The sequence below is a fragment of the Schistocerca serialis genome, chromosome 4 (genome assembly GCF_023864345.2).
Source record: "Schistocerca serialis cubense isolate TAMUIC-IGC-003099 chromosome 4, iqSchSeri2.2, whole genome shotgun sequence".
Taxonomy (NCBI): Eukaryota; Metazoa; Arthropoda; class Insecta; order Orthoptera; family Acrididae; genus Schistocerca; species Schistocerca serialis.
Window position 1 is genome coordinate 54000691 of NC_064641.1, and position 18370 is coordinate 54019060.

Genomic DNA, 18370 nt, shown 5'->3' on the forward strand with positions numbered 1-18370 from the left:
CAAAGAAGGGTGGAGAAAACTGGGAAGATGATTCCGGACTCTTCAATGGCCCGAATGACAAATTGCTGTACAATGATCTGAGTTACAGACTAGCTGAAGTTACTCGTTAACTCAACTGAATCTCTATCTCATTTTTGGTTTTAAATTAAATATAGTTAAAGTATAATAATGAATAGGAAAATAGGAATGCAGGTAAGCTACGACAAACAGCATAGTGAATGCATTATTGTGGCCAAGATATATACGAAGTCCACGAGTACCACAGTAGTAAAAGTTTATATGCCAACTAGCTCTACAGATGACAAAGAAATTGAAGAAATGTTATGATGAGATAAAAGAAATTATTCAGGTAGTGAAGGGAGATGAAAATTTAATAGTCATGGGTGACTGGAATTCGGCAGTAGGAAAAGGGAGAGAAGGAAAAGTAGTAGGTGAATATGGATTGGGGGTAAGAAATGAAAGAGGAAGCCTCCTGGTAGAATTTTGCACAGAGCACAACTTAATCATAGCTAACACTTGGTTCAAGAATCATAAAACAAGGTTGTATACATGGAAGAAGCCTGCAGATACTGACAGGTTTCAGATAGATTATATAATGGTAAGACAGAGATTTAGGAACTAGGTTTTAAATTGCAAGACATTTCCAGGGGCAGATGTGGACTCTGACCACAATCTATTAGTTATGGACTTTAGATTAAAACTGAAGAAACTACAAAACAATGGGAATTTAAGGAGATGGGACCTGGATAAACTGAAAGAACCACAGGTTGTACAGAGTTTCAGGGAGAGCATAAGGGAACAATTGACAGGAATGGGGGAAATAAATACAGTAAAAGAAGAATGGGTAGCTTTGAGGGATGAAATAGTGAAGGCAGCAGAGGATAAAATAGGTAAAAAGATGAGGGCTAGTAGAAATTCTTGTGTAATAGGAGAGGTATTGAATTTAATTGATGAAAGGAGAAAATATAAAAATGCAGTAAATGGAGCAGGCAAAAACGAATACAAATGTCTCAAAAATGAGATTGACAGGAAGTGAAAAATGGCTAAGCAGGGATAGCTAGAGGACAAATGCAAGGATGTAGAGGCTTATCTCACTAGGGGTAAGGTAGATACTGCCTACAGGAAAATTAGAGAGACCTTTGGAGAAAAGAGAACCACTTGTATGAATATCAAGAGCTCAGATGGAAACCCAGTTTTAAGCAAAGAAGGGAAAGCAGAAAGGTGGAAGGAGTACATAGAGGGTCTATACAATGGCGATGTACTTGAGGACAATATTAGGGAAATGGAAGAGGATGTAGATGAACATGAAATGGGAGATACGATACTGCGTGAAGAGTTTGACAGAGCACTGAAAGACCCGAGTCAAACCAAGGCCCCGGGAGTAGACAACATTCCATTAGAACTACTGACAGCCTTGGGAGAGCCAGTCCTGACAAAACTCTTACCATCTGGTGGGCAAGATGTATGAGACATGCGAAATTCCCTCAGACTTCAAGAAGAATATAATAATTCCAATCCCAAAGAAAGCAGGTGTTGACGGATGTGAAAATTACTGAACGATCAGTTTAATAAATCATGGCTGCAAAATACTAACGCGAATTCTTTACAGACGAATGGAAAAACTACTAGAAGCCGACCTCGAGGAAGGTCAGTTTGGATTCTGTAGAAATGTTGGAACACGTGAGGCAATACTGACGCTATGACTTATCTTACAAAATAGATGAAGGAAATGCAAACCTACATTTCTAGCATTTGTAGACTTAGAGAAAGCTTTTGACAATGTTGACTGGAGTACTATCTTTCAAATTCTGAAGGCGGCAGGGGTAAAATACAGGGAGCGAAAGGCTATTTACAATTTGTATAGAAACCAGATGGCAGTTATAAGAGTCGGAGGGGGGGGGGCATGAAAGGAAAGCAGTGGTTGGGAAAGGAGTGAGACAGGGTTGTAGCCTCTGCCCGATGTTATTCAATCTATATATTGAGCAAGCAGTGAAGGAAACAAAAGAAAAATTCTGAGTAGGTATTAAAATCCATGGAGAAGTCCTGAGACTGGTTTGATGCAGCTCTCCATGTTAATCTATCCTGTGCAAGCTCCTTCATCTCCCAGTACCTACTGCAACCTACATCCTTCTGAATCTGCTTAGTGTATTCATCTCTTGGTCTCCCTCTACGATTTTTACCCTCCACGCTACCCTCCAATGCTAAATTTGTGATCCCTTGATGCCTCAGGACATGTCCTACCAACCGATACCTTCTTCTAGTCAAGTTGTGCCACAAACTTCTCTTCTCCCCAATCCTATTCAATACCTCCTCATTAGTTATGTGATCTACCCACATAATCTTCAACATTCTTCTGTAGCATCACATTTCGAAAGCTTCTATTATCTTCTTGTCCAAACTATTTATTGTCCATGTTTCACTTCCATACATGGCTACACTCCATACAAATACTTTCAGAAACGACTTCCTGACACTTAAATTTACACTCGATGTTAACAAATTTCTCTTCTTCAGAAACACTTTCCTTGCCATTGCCAGACTACATTTTATATCCTCTCTACTTCGACCATCATCAGTTATTTTGCTCCCCAAATAGCAAAACTCCTTTACTACTTTAAGTGTCTCATTACCTAACCTAATTCCCTCAGCATCACCCGACTTAATTTGACTACATTCCATTATCCCCGTTTTACTTTTGTTGATGTTCATCTTATATCCTCCTTTCAAGCCTACATAAATATATTTCTTAGGTCCCATTTCCTCCCAACTGTTTCAGGGTCTGTACTAGCCTCATTTCCAAAAAATAATACCCCTATTTGTTCTCTCTGCAACTCCATTCTGGGCTGGACTAGATCTAATGATGGTTTGGTGTTTAATTTCTAATTCTTTCAAATGTTCCTTGAATTTTTGGCTGGTATACTCTGTCCCATTACCAGATCTGATAATTTTAATCTTCTTCCCCATTTCTTTTTCTATCCACATTATGAAAGGTCTCAAAAATATCACTCACTTGATCTTTAGAACTTAAAAAATAAACATGGCTGTGATTTCTTTACATTTACAGCAATCTTCCATTCCTGTCACCATATCCTTTAATAATCAATTGCCCTTTCTATTTAGGTGCCCAAGTCTTTTATGGCATAAGATACCTTTTGTAGAGTTTACAGAATGGTTTACAATTTCACCTACATCTTTAGCAGAATCTAACTTCAAAATTCCCCTTTCATTTGCCTCCACTGGTTAACTATTTTTGCTCCATTTATATCAATGGTTACTCTGTTTCCCTTCTTGACTATTTCATTTCCAGATAAAAAGTTAGTTGCAACATCTTTTACATAGTAAACATCATGTGCTGTAATATTTTCTTGTTCTCCATTCACAACTATCTTAAGATCAACTTTCCCAGCAAGCTAACACCGTTACTTGGAACCATACACTGTGAATAAACCGATATGTATTTCATTACTGACATCACAAAGAGCTGTTATGTCTCTAATAATATGCATTGATGCTCCTGAACCTAATATAAATTCTGGTTCTTTATTACTCATTAGTCCCAAAGAGTGATAAATGGAGACTGACTTGCCTTAATCAGCAGTTCTCTCTCTGGACAATTTGCATCATATCTTTTTTTCTTGTAATTGACCTATAGTGGCACTGGGGTGTCATGTGACCCATCTTCTGGCAGTTGTGGCACATGCCTGGTTTCTTCTTTCTCTTCTTAGAATAAAATGCTGTAGCTGTTTCCTTCTCTGAAGTATGGCACACTAAACCATCCACTTCCGGCACTCCCTGTGCCAGCATCAAGACTGAAATTCACTCAACAACCACGGAAAAAAATAGGTCCATTCAACATGACACTTTGTGCAGTTCCATTTGTGCCAAGTTTGTGTACTCGGTCCGGCACACAATTTTAATCTACCAGGAAGTTTCATATCAGCGCACACTCCACTGCAGAGTGAAAATCTCATTCTGCACACTAATGTACTTTCCATGTTCTGAAGGATTTTCACTTTTACACTGTCTCACATAATCATTATGCCTGAGCTTTCTAACATCACACTCATGGGTGCATATTTTTCAGGCAGTCCTGCTAGAAATAACATGTCTACCCTTTCATCGGCAATCTCAAACCCAATGTTCCTTAATCAATTCAATGTGGATATTATCTTGTTGACATAATCGTCCAAGTTCTAGGAGTCGAGTAGTTCTGAGTTCATGGAGCAATCTGACCTTTCTCGTATGGCCATCATCTTAAAATGCATTCTGTAACTTGTCCCAAACTTCTTTTGCTGTTACAGAGTTCCCTATGTGTACACAGTTCACTGGATCAATCAATAATAGCAGCTTTGATCTTGTCTTCCAGTACTTATTTGTGTAAAAGCCAGAGTCTGGCCTTGACAGCCAGAGACAGTGGTTATGTGTGTGTGAGTTGTATTTGTGTGAATGTGTGTGTGTATGTGTGTGTGTGGTCTAATTCAGAAGAAAGTCATTTGGCTGAGAGCTTACTTCTTACTTGTTTAGCAGTCTTTTTGTTGTGGCTGTCTACAACTCAGCATCTCCACTTTGTGGTGAGTAGCAATCTATCCTATACGTAATATTGTCATTATTGCATTCAGGATTTTCCATGGTTTAATCCATGATACTAAATTTAAAAGGCAAATTACAATCTTATATAGTTAGAAATGAGATAAATGAAGAGTTTAATGACGTGTATACAGATTTAAAACAAATTTCAGACACTGGCATAAGATTAAATATTTTAAAATGAGGTAAAGATTCAGATTAAACAGCTTTCACTTTTGCAACCTTGCAAGAATATATAAATGATTTAACTGAACAAAAAGTTCAAGAAAAGACTGAGCCATCTGTCAGTATCAGTGACAACTAACTGTCATGATAATGAAATACAATTCATAAATGTAAAGGCACATTCCTTCAACTATAGTAGAAGATAAAAATAATGATATGTACAAAAGGGGATCACATTACTCTCCCTATAAGACATACGTAATTAACTTCTTAATGTTTATAGAAATGTATCAAAAGAGCCCATCCCTAATTCAAGAAAGCTATTTAACGGTTAAAAAAAAAAACAGGAAGTAGAGCAAGTACATGTATTTACAATGAGATTGTTTGTTTAAGTGGCAGGATATGTGGTGATCCACTTCACTCCTTTCTAGAGAAATGCATCCTTATGTGTGCTCATAGATGAATGTTATTTAAAACCTAAAAAGTTGGAAAATAAGGCATCAGATGTAAAAGTACAGATATTTTGTGGAGTTGTTATTTTTATTTACACATGTCGAGGGATGAGGACAGCAATCATAGAAACCTCATGAGGGGAAATGCCTACTTGGACACAAATATAGAAGTTCCATGGATCACCTCCCTGCTTTGGAGATGCGCCGAATTCATAAGATTATATATACATGGTGGAACACCTAAAACTTGTATCAAATATACACTGCTTGCAAATTACGCACAAATTGTTATCCACCATCAGTAGATTCAACAACAAATAGATGAACATGTAATTATTAGATAAATAAGCTACTGCAAAGGTCTACACAGATGACAATTGGAGGGCGACAATCAGCAGTCTACAAGTCGGTGCCAGTTTTTCGTGCACCAAACTGTACCTGAACAATAGACAATTACACTGTGAGAAACAAAAGAAATGTCTTGAGAGTCATTCTGTGGTTGATCTTGATGCAATTTGATTCATGTGTACTGCACAAGTCAATTTAAATGTTATTAATTCAAAGTGAACTTCATATATTATCTGGTAAAGATTAGAAATGTGGTGTAAGAATGTTTAACTGCAACACCAGTGCAGACAGATCATAAGGCCAAAATAACCAAAGGCATCATCATCAAGAAAATAAAGTAAGGACTAAATTAATATTTCTGTAGTGTCCTGCGGTCAGCAGGAAAGAAACAACAGTCGAGTTTGATCAAACTTTATTATTATTATTAAAAAAAAAAAAAAAAAAAAAAAAAAAAAAAAAAAAAAAAAAAAAAAAAAGAGCTTTCTTGGCATGCAATAATTTTCAAACGCAAGAACAATAAGATAACCCCACAATTCTTGTGGCGGCAAAACCAGATACGAATACAAGACAATGAAAGAAAATAAAGACCAAAATCTACTCTACCAATTACAATATACAACATGCTAGGGACCAATGACCAAGCAGTTTGGTCCCATTCCCCCTTTTAAACCAACATGCTACTGAATGCTACAGTGAGTGTATACTGTGCTACAGCTGGTGTAAATACTGGCCGGAGCTGTCCTAGCGATAGATAAACAATGCCGGTCTGACTGCCCGGGCGTGCTTATACCGCCAAGTTGGCGGAATGCAACACGAGTTCCAGTTGCTGGAACACTGTCACAGGTTTTAGTAGTTCCATGTTTATTCGGAAAGCCTGTTATTGTTTACATCCACTGGCGATGTTTCGATCTGAGCTCTTGAAGGGAGGTCGGCAGCCCATCTTGCTTGTCTGTTGTGCGGGCCCTGTAACTGATAAGGGGCCGCTTCGACATTTCTCCCCCTGCAAAAAAGAATGCACAGCACCACAATCGTCCATAGGAGTAGGAGCATCCTGGTTGACGTCCATGAGTTCATGGCCGGCATGAGCCAGAGGCTGTGACACAGCAGCGGCAGCTGCTTCTGTCACAGAGCAGCCAGTGACAGGCACTGGCAGCTCGCCCAGGGTGTCGTCGTCCACCAGACGGGAGCGGAGCTGGTTGAGGTGCTGACAGGCAACTGAACTGTCAGCCCACCAGACAGACATCATTGCCCAGCTGTAGAGCTTGGTGATGACTGCAGGTGCCCAGCGTGTCCATGGATGAGAGAAGATCCTCGCCCAGACCACCTGCCCTATGCGGAAGGAGTGTGCTGGAGTGCGGGCGGGAGGGTGAGAAGCCTCAGGAAGAAGGACAGATAAGGGAGATCGGAATGATCGACCGTGAAGTATCTAGACTGGACTTTCACTGGCAGGAGGGGCGGCGCAGTATGTAGACAAAAAAATAAGCTTGGCGCCCTCCAGCGGGTGATGGCGCAGTAGCTTATTGAGCTGGGTCTTAAACATCTGCACAAAACGTTCTGTCCAGCTGTTTGACACAGGGTGAAATGGGGCGGTATGGACAAGGGAAATTCCATTGGCAGCAGAGAATTGCTTAAACGTGGTCGAAGTAATCTGTGGACCATTATCCATAATGATCATTTTGGGGAGTCCCTCAACAGCTAAGAGGCACCGGAGAATTTTGATAGTCTCAGGAGAAGTGGTGTTCATCAAGCGGAAAACATAAGGGTATTCCAACCCAGAGTCGAATTTTGCTAGTCTCAGCAGAAGTGATGTTCACCATGCGGGAGACATAAAGGTATCCTGGCCCGAAGTTGAGCCACTGGGAATTATGAAACGGCCCCGTGAAATCCAAATGGAGATGTTCCCATGATGCAACTACATCTGACCATGAAAAATACTCCTCGTGTGGGTGTGCTGCCTCACACGTTTGGCACATGGTGCAGGCTGACTCGAGTGAGGCAATGTCTTTATCCAAACCGCACCAATAAAGGTATCGGTGATCCAACTGTATGGTGAGGACAATGCTCCAATGGCCAGCGTGGAGGAGGTCGAGGATACAGCGGTGCAATGCATGCAGTATGACCACCTGGGGAACTCTGAATCACTATGCAAAAGGGTGATGTCACTGCGAAAAAAGAGACTGTGCCAATGATCCCAAAAATGCTGGACCTCTGCATCGCAGAGACTACGGCAGCTGGTCAGCCAATCTGCAGGGATTTGATGGTGGAGAGCTTGCAGTGTCTGATCCTGAGTGGTGGCCTGCCAGACCACATTGGCATCCAACAGAAGAGCGTCCAGAGCTGCATCCACGTCTGGCTCCACAAAGAAACAAACTATGGGGGAGGCGTCAAACTCACGGTCTGCCCAGGCAGGCAGCCGGGACAGAAAATTAGCATTTGCTTGCTGTTCAGAAGTGCGATAGGCAATATCAAAGTCAAACATAGCTAGGAAGAGTGCCCTACGCTGAAGGCGGCGCGCCGTCTGGGTGGGCACTGTGACACCTGGGTGAAACAAAGACACCAAAGGTTTGTGATCAGTCTGCAGAGAGAAATGACATCCATACACGAAGTCATAGAGTTTTGTCAGAGCGAAAACTAGCGCCAAAGCTTACTTTTCAATTTGACTATATTTGGGTTGAGCGTCAGTTAATTTTTTGGATGCGAAAGCCACCGGCCTCTCAACACCATCGACCACTTGTGAGAGGACAGCACCCAAGCCATAGTAAAATGCATCGGCGGTGGCAATGAGGGGCAGGGAAGGATCGTAAGTGGCCAGACAAAGAGGGTGGGAGAGAGCTGACTTGAACATGTGAAAGCCTTTTCACATGTCGTGTCCCAAACCCAACGTGCACCCTTGCGCAATATCCCCGTCAGGGGCTCCAAAATCTCAGCAGCGTGGAGTATACAACACCGATAATATTTGATTTGACCAAGGACTGATTGTAGTTGCTTCACGCTGGAGGGAGGAGGCAGGTTTTGTATCACCTCGAATGCAGGCTGCGGGCATCAATCGCGAACCCAAGATAACTGTCCTCTCATGCAAAAAAAGTCACACTTTCCTTTTCGGCAACACAGGTTAGCCTCAGAAAATACCTGAAACAGCTTATCCAGGCACCTGGCTTGTGAGGCGTTCCAAATAACATTGGAAAATGGCAGGGTTGCTGGCAATGCCAAAAGGAAGGCGGTTGCCCCGGAAAAGGCCACACGGGGCATTGATGACTAGGATCTGCTGAGAGTCCTTGTCCAATGGCAGCTGGTAATAAGCATCACACAAATCAATTTTGGTGAAAATGCTTGAGACCGCAATACACGTGAGTATTTCATCCATCGATGGGGCAGGATATGCATCGATGACGAACCAAGAATTGACCATGACCTTAAAATCACCACAGATGCGTAAAGCACCATTCGGCTTCTCGACTATCATGATAGGTGTCGCCCAGCAACTGTGGGCAGCGGGAGAAAGGATGCCTTCATCTTGTAAGAGGCGAAGTTCCACCTGGATACTGTCTCAGAGAGCAAAGGGAACTGGTGGGCCTCAAAAAAAAAAAAGAGGGACAGCAGTGGGAAGCAGCTCAACTGCTGATATGGAGGATGAGAACAACATTTCGTATTTGTTGAGCAACAGGGCAAGGAGGATATTCAATGAGGGGATCAAAACCACCTGTACCGCATCCTGCACTGACAAACCCAGACGATCAAAAATGTCCACACCCAGAAGGTTAGTAGTACCAGAGGATCTGCCCACCAAAAAATGAGCGGTGAAGGAACAACCGTTGTAAGAGGTTGGTGTGGAAAAAAACGCCGTCGAATGATATAGGGTGATTACTGAAACTGCACAAGGCATGAGTGTACGGGGATAAAGCCAGCGAGCCCAAGAGTTGGTATGTGGCGCCATCCACAATAGAAATGCATGATGCCGTGTCAATTTGGAAGACCACCGGAATATGCGCGACCTCCAAGGTAATAAGAAAACGGGCTCCTGACTGGGAAATGATGGAGAATACTTGGCTGTCAATGGAATGCAAGGCTTCCAGGTCCTGAAGTGACAATTCGTGACAGTCTGTGTGTACCCAGGAAGCATGGCATCTACGTGATGTTTCTGCGAAGCCTGACACACCACGGCAATATGGCCCACTCAGCTGCAACTCATGCACCTTGCTCGCCAGTAGGGGCACTCCGACTGCTGGTGATTCCGGAAACAGTCCGGACAGGATGGAAACCTGGTGAAAGACTTTCTGTCTCGGGATGGACCAATGGATCGAAGAGACTCCCACTCAGTGCTACGCAACTGGCGAGCTGCAAAAACAGCCGGATCAAGATGTGGCAATTGCAGCCGGTAAGACTGTTCAAACATATGAATGATCGGCAGACAGGTGTCAAGGAACTGGTCCTGTAACAGCCCAAAGACCCTCAATTTTCACCATGAATCCCATGTGCCAGTAAATGTTGACCTATCGAAAACTGGAAACCTCGGGGCCACATTCAAAGTGTTCAATTTACCTGCGATGGAATCAACTCTATGAGCTACCTCTTGCAATGCGGAGGAGTGACGGCAAAGCTCTGACCTTGTGAACGCTGCCTGAATCTGCTGTAGAGTTTCCACCAAGGACTGAAGAAGTTCCTCTGAGTAGGCCATTTCATTCGAAAATGAAAGTTTTATCCTCATCACCAATAACTGTAGTTGTAATATACTGATTATTCCTTGCTACTGTAGTGTTATCTTGAAGCTGTGAGAAAGGAGGGCAGGCGTTCCAAGGTGCGGAAGCAGAAGCAATGCTGAGAGCAGACGAAACTGGGAGAGATATTGTTACATGAAGTAAACCACAAGGGGAGAGCCTTGTGAAAATGCAGACACCCCCAGACGTGGTCCCAGGGCGTTAGTTCCTCTTCAAGGAATTAACATGTTACTTCATATCTCATCTAGACACTGTGGTAGGTTGCCACCATAGAATTTTGTAACCAGCAGGCACTTTGTAGCATATAAAGCCAGCTTGATACCAGCCCTGAGAACAGCAACGTCAGTAGGCTCACAAGGGTTAGAAAGAGAGCAAAAACACCAAAAGCTGTTGACCTAGCACTCCCTACTCCAGGGAGCCCAAGGGGCGGGACTAAATGACGTATAGCAATAATGTAGCAAGCCTTATTTGGCAGAGCAGTTCCGTTTAGCTTTCAGCTGAACAATGTTGATACCAAATACAGACTTAGTTAGTGCAACTGCATTAACATCCCCGCCTTAGGAGCAGTAGAGGGAACCTAACTAAACCGTGATTGGCAGGCACCTGCAAGAGACCTACGGGATTGGCTAGGTGGGTTTAAGTGGGAAAAACAGTGCCCCCTCGTGACTTTTTAAAACCCCTAGATTCCGCATTTTGGCAGTTCTCAGTCAGATGATCTGGGCGCCGAATCCGCATCCGTCGACTCCAGCCTCAGTCCAGCTCCACGTAAGTCTGTTCTCTCTCTTGGAGTGCCTCAGTGAACAGTGTCACATTCAGTATGTTTTGTTTTGCAACTAAGTTGTTGCCTTAAGATGCTCCTAGTGTTTGCTACTGAGGTTAGCATCCACTCCTGGGACTTCTGCACTGGCTTCTGTAGTAACAGTGTTATTCACGCTTTTTCTAACCCTAGAACTAGCTTCCAGTGTATTAGTTAGTCCTGTCTCGAATAAACAACTACTACAAAACCCTGTTTGTCCAAGAGTCTCCACAATGAGTTCCCTACTGAGTCTCACCATCTGCATTTCTAGTAAATGCCTGTACCAGTGTTGGCTCAGATAGAAGAAAACAATCAAATGCCTTCACTGTGAATTGTCCTTCTGTCTTCTGCTCTGTACTGCTTGGGAGCGCACACTGACCAGTAATCCTTTTTTTTCCCCTCTCCCACCTATGTCAGGACAAGACATAGTGTCCTGCGATTGGCAGGAAAGAACAGACAGTCAACTCTGAACACACTTTATTATAATTTTAAAAAAACGCCTTCTTGGCATGCACTAATTTTCAAATGCGAGATCAAGAGGAAAAAAAAAAAAACAATTCTTGTGGTGGCAAAACCAGATAAGAATAAAAGACAATGAAAGAAAATAAAGACCAAAATCTACTCTACCAATTACAAGACACCACTTGCTACTGAATGCTATGGCAAGTGTATACTATGCTAGAGCTGGCAAAAGTACTAGCCAGAGCTGTCCTCATGGCAGGTAAACACTGGCGGTCTAACTGTTCGGGTGTGCTTATAATACAAAGTCGGTGAAGTGCTACATGAGTCACATGAGTTCCAACTGGTGGAACACTGTCACATGTATTCTGGCTTGTAGTTCCGTATTTATTCGGAAAGCCTGTTATTGTTTACATCCACTGGCGATGTTTCAATCTGAGCTCTTGAAGGGAAGTCGGCAGCCCATCTTGCTTGTCTGTTGTGTGGGCTCTCTAACTGATACGGGGCCGCTACGACAATTTCAATGATGGTATACCACAAGATATATTTGCTGTTGTTTTTACAGAATTACCTTTTGAGAAATACAGATAAAGTAAAAAACTATTGTTTAGTAAATCCAAGCAGTAAGTATACTGGATAAAGAAGATAACTATGGTATACTGTAAGCAACATAGGTGAACCTATGTGCCAGATGGCCAAAAATCTAATGGCAATATTAAGCACCAATGTCAGTAAATGTCAGCACTACATTAAGAACTCTGTATATTCCATTCAATGGCTGCTGTCATAGCAAAGACTTTATGGCCTCCTTTGTCACTAGTGTGCTGCTTGCTGTTTCCCTCAAGCTGATCAAGAATAAATTCAACATCACAATGACCAACGTCACCAGTAGAGACAAAACTGTCTGTGTGCTCTTATTAAACTTAATCCTAGTGTGTAATAGTGTAGTGTCACAAATTGTTGACAGTAACTGGCACAATCACAGGTAATGTCTAATTTAACTATGATCTGTTTTAGTGGGCTTTTATTTAAATATTTAATTTTCTCTTCCACAAGGATTCAATTCTTAGGAATTTTTATCGGTGTGAGTTGAGCAACTAATGCGGCCTAACACCGCTTAGACAATGCTCCTTCCTTTTTTATTGTTGATGGTTTTTCTAGATTGATTGGAGAAAGTTATCAAACCCTTAATTAGCTCGATTGGGAGACATGTAACACCAATTTTATCATAATATATTACACATTCATGGTTCATGGTGTGGGTTCCTGTAGTCATGTCCTAGTTCATGAACCACGGGCAACGTATGAGTGGCCAAGTAAGTGGTCCCGACAGTCGGGATACCACTTACTTTGGAATAAGGCTGGGCATCTCGGACATATTCTGAGTCGTGGTCACCTTTGTGCTCATACGGCAAAGACTACCAAATCCACCGGTTAGTCCCTCAACAGTTAGGGGTAAACCTCAATGGGACTCGGGGCAAGTAAGGCTAGCAACCTGCTTCCCCGATACTTTAAATATGATGCTGGCGACAATCAGAGCAAAATGCCTCGGACCTTTGGAGGTGACGGAGTCCCACCTCTAACTGACAAACCAGGGACTCCTAAGATACGACTTGGCAAACAAATGGTAATGAGATGGGGAGCTATTAATATCAATGGGGGCTACTCTGGGAAGAAGGTACAGCTGGCAGAGGCTGCAAGTGAGATGGGGCTGGACGTTTTAGCTGTTAGTGACATTCGGGTAAGGGGTGAGAAAGAAGAGGAAGTGGGAGAATACAAGGTCTACCTGTCAGGAGTCAAAGCAGGAATAGCACAATGGGGTGTAGGGCTTTACATCAGGAAAGAAATGGAACCCAGCATAGTTGCAGTAAGGTATGTAAACGAACGACTGATGTGGATAGATTTGACAGTGTCTAGCAAGAAAATTAGGATTGTGTCAGTATATTCGCAGTGTGAAGGGGCAGATCAAGATAAGATGGATAGTTTTTATGAGGCACTCAGTGATGTAGTTGTTAGAGTAAAGGACAAGTACAGTGTTCTGCTCATGGGTGATTTTAATGCCAGGATTGGAAATCGAACAGAAGGGTATGAAAAGGTTATGGGTAAATTTGGAGAGGATATGGAGGCCAACAGGAACGGGAAACAACTCTTGGATTTCTGTGCCAGTATGGGCTTAGTAATCACAAACTCCTTTTTTAAACATAAGAACATTCACCGGTATACTTGGGAAGGCAGGGGAACCAGATCTGTCATTGACTATATAATAACAGATCAGGAATTTAGGAAGGCTGTGAGGGACACACGTGTATTCAGGGGATTCTTTGATGACACTGATCACTATTTAATCTGCAGTGAAATTGGTATTGTGATGCCGAAAGTGCAGGAGGTCAGGTTCATATGTAGGAGGATAAGAGTGGAGAAACTTCAGGATAAGGAATTCAGGCACAAGTACATAACAGCGATCTCAAAAAGGTACCAGTTAATTGAATGTAGTCAATTACAGTCATTGGAAAAGGAATGGACAAGGTACAGGGACACAGTACTAGAAGTGGCTAAAGAATGTCTTGGAACAGTAGTGTGTAAAAGTAGGATGAAGCAAACAGCTTGGTGGAATGACACAGTCAAGGCAGCCTGTAAAAGGAAAAATAAGGCGTATCAAAAATGGCTACATACTAGAACTCAGGTAGACAGAGAAAGTTATGTTGAAGAAAGAAACAAAGCCAAACAGATAATTGCAGCATCCAAGAAAAAAATCTTGGGAAGACTTTGGAAACAGGTTGGAGACCTTGGGTCAAGCTGCTCGAAAACCATTCTGGAGTGTAATTAGCAGTCTTCGAAAGGGAGGTAAGAAGGAAATGACAAGTATTTTGGACACGTCAGGAAAACTGCTGGTGAATCCTGTGGATTCCTTGGGCAGATGGAGGGAATATTTTGAAGAGTTGCTCAATGTAGGTGAAAATACGATCAGCAATGTTTCAGATTTCGAGGTAGAATGGGATAAGAATGATGATGGAAATAGGATCACATTTGAGGAAGTGGAGAAAATGGTCAATAGATTGCAGTGCAATAAAGCAGTTGGGGTGGATCAAATTAAGTCGGAACTCATCAAATACAGTGGAATGTCAGGTCTTAAATGGCTACACAGGATAATTGAAATGGCCTGCGAGTCGGGACAGGTTCCATCAGACTGGACAAAAGCAGTAATCACACCAATCTTTAAACATGGAAACAGAAAAGATTGTAACAACTACAGAGGTATCTCTTTAATCAGCGTTGTGGGTACAATCTTCTCAGGTATTGTTGAAAGGAAAGTGCGAGTATTAGTTGAGGACCAATTGGATGAAAAGCAGTGTGGGTTTAGGCCTCTTAGAGGTTGTCAGGACCAGATCTTTAGCTTACGGCAAATAATGGAGAAGTGTTATGAGTGGAACAGGGAACTGTATCTATGCTTTATAGATCTAGAAAAGGCATATGACCGGGTTCCTAGGAGGAAGTTATTGTCTGTTCTACGAGATTATGGAATAGGAGGCAAACTTTTGCAAGCAATTAAAGGTCTTTACATGGATAGTCAGGCAGCAGTTAGAGTTGACGGTAAATTGAGTTCATGGTTCAGAGTAGTTTCAGGGGTAAGACAAGGCTGCAAACTGTCTCCACTGTTGTTCATATTATTTATGGATCATATGTTGAAAACAATAGACTGGCTGGGTGAGATCAAGTTATGTGAACACAAAATAAGCAGTCTTGCATATGCGGATGACTTAGTTGTGATGGCAGATTCGATTGAAAGCTTGCAAAGTAATATTTCAGAGCTAGATCAGAAATGTAAGGCCTATGGTATGAAGATTAGCATCTCCAAAACAAAAGTAATGTAAGTGGGAAAGAAATATAAACGGATTGAGTGCCAAATAGGAGGAACAAAGTTAGAACAGGTGGACGGTTTCAAGTACTTAGGATGCATATTCTCACAGGATGGCAACATAGTGAAAGAACGGGAAGCGAGGTGTAGCAAAGCTAATGCAGTGAGCGCTCAGCTACGATCTACTCTCTTCTGCAAGAAGGAAGTCAGTACCAAGACTAAGTTATCTGTGCACCGTTCAATCTTTCGACCAACTTTGTTGTATGGGAGCGAAAGCTGGGTAGATTCAGGTTACCTTATCAACAAGGTTGAGGTTACGGATATGAAAGTAGCTAGGATGATTGCAGGCACTAGTAGATGGGAACAATGGCAGGAGGGTGTCCACAATGAGGAAATCAAAGAAAAACTGGGAATGAACTCTATAGATGTAGCAGTCAGGATGAACAGGCTTAGATGGTGGGGTCATGTTACACACATGGGAGAAGCAAGGTTACCCAAGAGACTCATGGGTTCAGCAGTAGAGGGTAGGAGGAGTCGGGGCAGACCAAGGAGAAGGTACCTGGATTCGGTTAAGAATGATTTTGAAGTAATAGGTTTAACATCAGAAGAGGCACCAATGTTAGCACTGAATAGGGGATCATGGAGGAATTTTATAAGGGGGCTATGCTCCAGACTGAACGCTGAAAGGAATAATCAGTCTTAAATGATGATGATGATGATGATGATGATATTACACATTAACAGAAGAAAAGCCTGACTATTTTATGTAGCAGCAATGGATAAGGTCTTTATTTGTAACAGTCCGTACTGATCACAAAAATTGTACATAACACAATTACCTCTTTCAGCCACTGCCATCTTGAGATCTGTTACAAACAGAAAAACAGTGAAGTAACTAACTAAGTTCAATTAGCTGAAGCAAAATCACCAACAGGACTAGTGACCATCAACTTTGTACAATAGTACGATATTGTCTACATAGCAGAATGAGATTTTCACTCTGCAGCAGAGTGTGCGCTGATATGAAACTTCCTTCCTGGCAGATTAAAACTGTGTGCCCGACCAAGACTTGGACTCGGGGACCTTTGCCTTTCGCGGGCAAGTGCTGTACCACTTGAGCACTTGCCCGTGAAACGCAAAGGTCCCGAGTTCGAGTCTCGGTCTGGCACACAGTTTTAATCTGCCAGGAAGTTTCATATCAGCACACACTCCACTGCAGAGTGAAAATCTCATTCTGGAAACATCCCCCAGACTGTGGCTAAGCCATGTCTCCGCAATATCCTTTCTTTCAGGAGTGCTAGTTCTGCAAGGTTCACAGGAGAGCTTATGTAAAGTTTGGAAGGTAGGAGATGAGGTACTGGCGGAAGTTCTTGTCTACATAGCGTTTGTAATACACAATTTTTTCACAAACTTAAGTATTTTGTTCATATAGATCTCAACTAAAGTACCTCACAAACCAGTATCCATTGTAATCCTCTTGATAAAAAATATCATTGTTAAATTTAAAATAATTAAATGACAATAAAAGTTCTAAAATTTTCAGGTGTTCTACTCTTTTCCCTTGACTAATCTTCTTGACTTCTAGCAAGTTCTTTCTTATAACCTCCAATGTATCACTTCCTGGGACATTGGTATTTAAGTTAACAATGTCAAAACAAGCCAATGTAGCTCCAGCTAGGACTGGTACATCTTTAATATCCCTTGCACATTCATAACTATTTTCAACACTGTATGTCTTTTTATAAGTATATGTTGCTGTTGCAAAATAATTGACGATGGCAGAAGTAGAAAGGATATATGTAGAATGGCGATGGCAAGAAAATCATTTCTTGAAAGGAGAAATTTTTTTGTTAAGAATAAAAGTTAAGTGTTAGGAAGTCTTTTCTGAATGTAATTTGTCTGGAGTGTAGCCATGTATGGAACTGACACATGGATAATAACCAGTTTAGACAAGAAAAGAATAGGAGTTTTTGGAATGCGGTGCTACATAAGAATGCTGAAGATTAGATGGATAGATCACATAACTAATGAGGAGGTACTGACTAGAAGTTGGGAGACAAGAAATTTGTTGCCACTGCTTGACTAAAGGAAGGGATCAGTCGATGAGACGCAGTCTGAAACATCAAGGGATCACCACTTTAGTATTGGAAGTAAGTGTGTGGGGTAAAAATCATAGAGGGAGATGAGGAGATGAATATAGTAAGCAGATTCAGAAGGACATAGATTGCACTAGTTATTCAGAGATGACAAGGCTCCAGCAGCATACAGAAGCATGGAGAGCTGCAACAAACCAGTATTTGGACTGAGAACCACAACAACAACAACAACAACATGCTGCTCTCAGTCTGTCTTTGGTTGCATTCTCATTTAATTTTATAATAGGGACATGACATATTGTTAATAATCTGCATAACTTGTTCCCCCTTCTCTTGCAATTTAATTTGTGAACGAAGTGAAATTTTTCAGTTTTTTGTATATAGTCATAACCATAAATTACAACAGCCGAATTCTCTTTGTCAGCCTTTGTAACACTAGCCCTTTCCACTTCCAATTTATGATTTAGGCTTTTACGTGCTTCTATATGTTTGTGTGGTTATGTTCATGGCGATCTCCTTTGGATAAACACTTGTTAGTTTTTGCTGCTACGTCCACTTGTTTTAATTTATTCAGCTTGGCTGTCACAAACAATTTTTATTTCTGTAATCGTATTTTTGATTATGCCTGGGCCCAATTCTAGTGTAATACTAAATTGTAGGCCCTTATTCAATAGATCCATTTCATTATCTGTCGTGAGATTGACTATCCTGTCCATAAATTGGTTTTTGACTTCCTTCTTTTCTGTCTACTATTCCATTACATTTCCTATGTCTCATTGCGATCTTTTTCTGTTCATTGTCCACCACACTATTTTTCTGTTGCTTTGGAAGACTGCAAGCTGCTATTTTCTCTCACATCTTTTTCTGTTGCTCTGGACTATCAGAGGTCACTATTT

At 41.7% G+C, this 18370-nt stretch overlaps 1 protein-coding gene across 1 annotated transcript in view; it reads right to left on the reverse strand.

Annotated features, from left to right (window-relative positions):
• LOC126473900 (WD repeat-containing protein 19) overlaps window positions 1–18370 on the reverse strand; it is a 301274-nt gene that overhangs the window by 163212 nt on the left and 119692 nt on the right. The window lies entirely within an intron of this gene.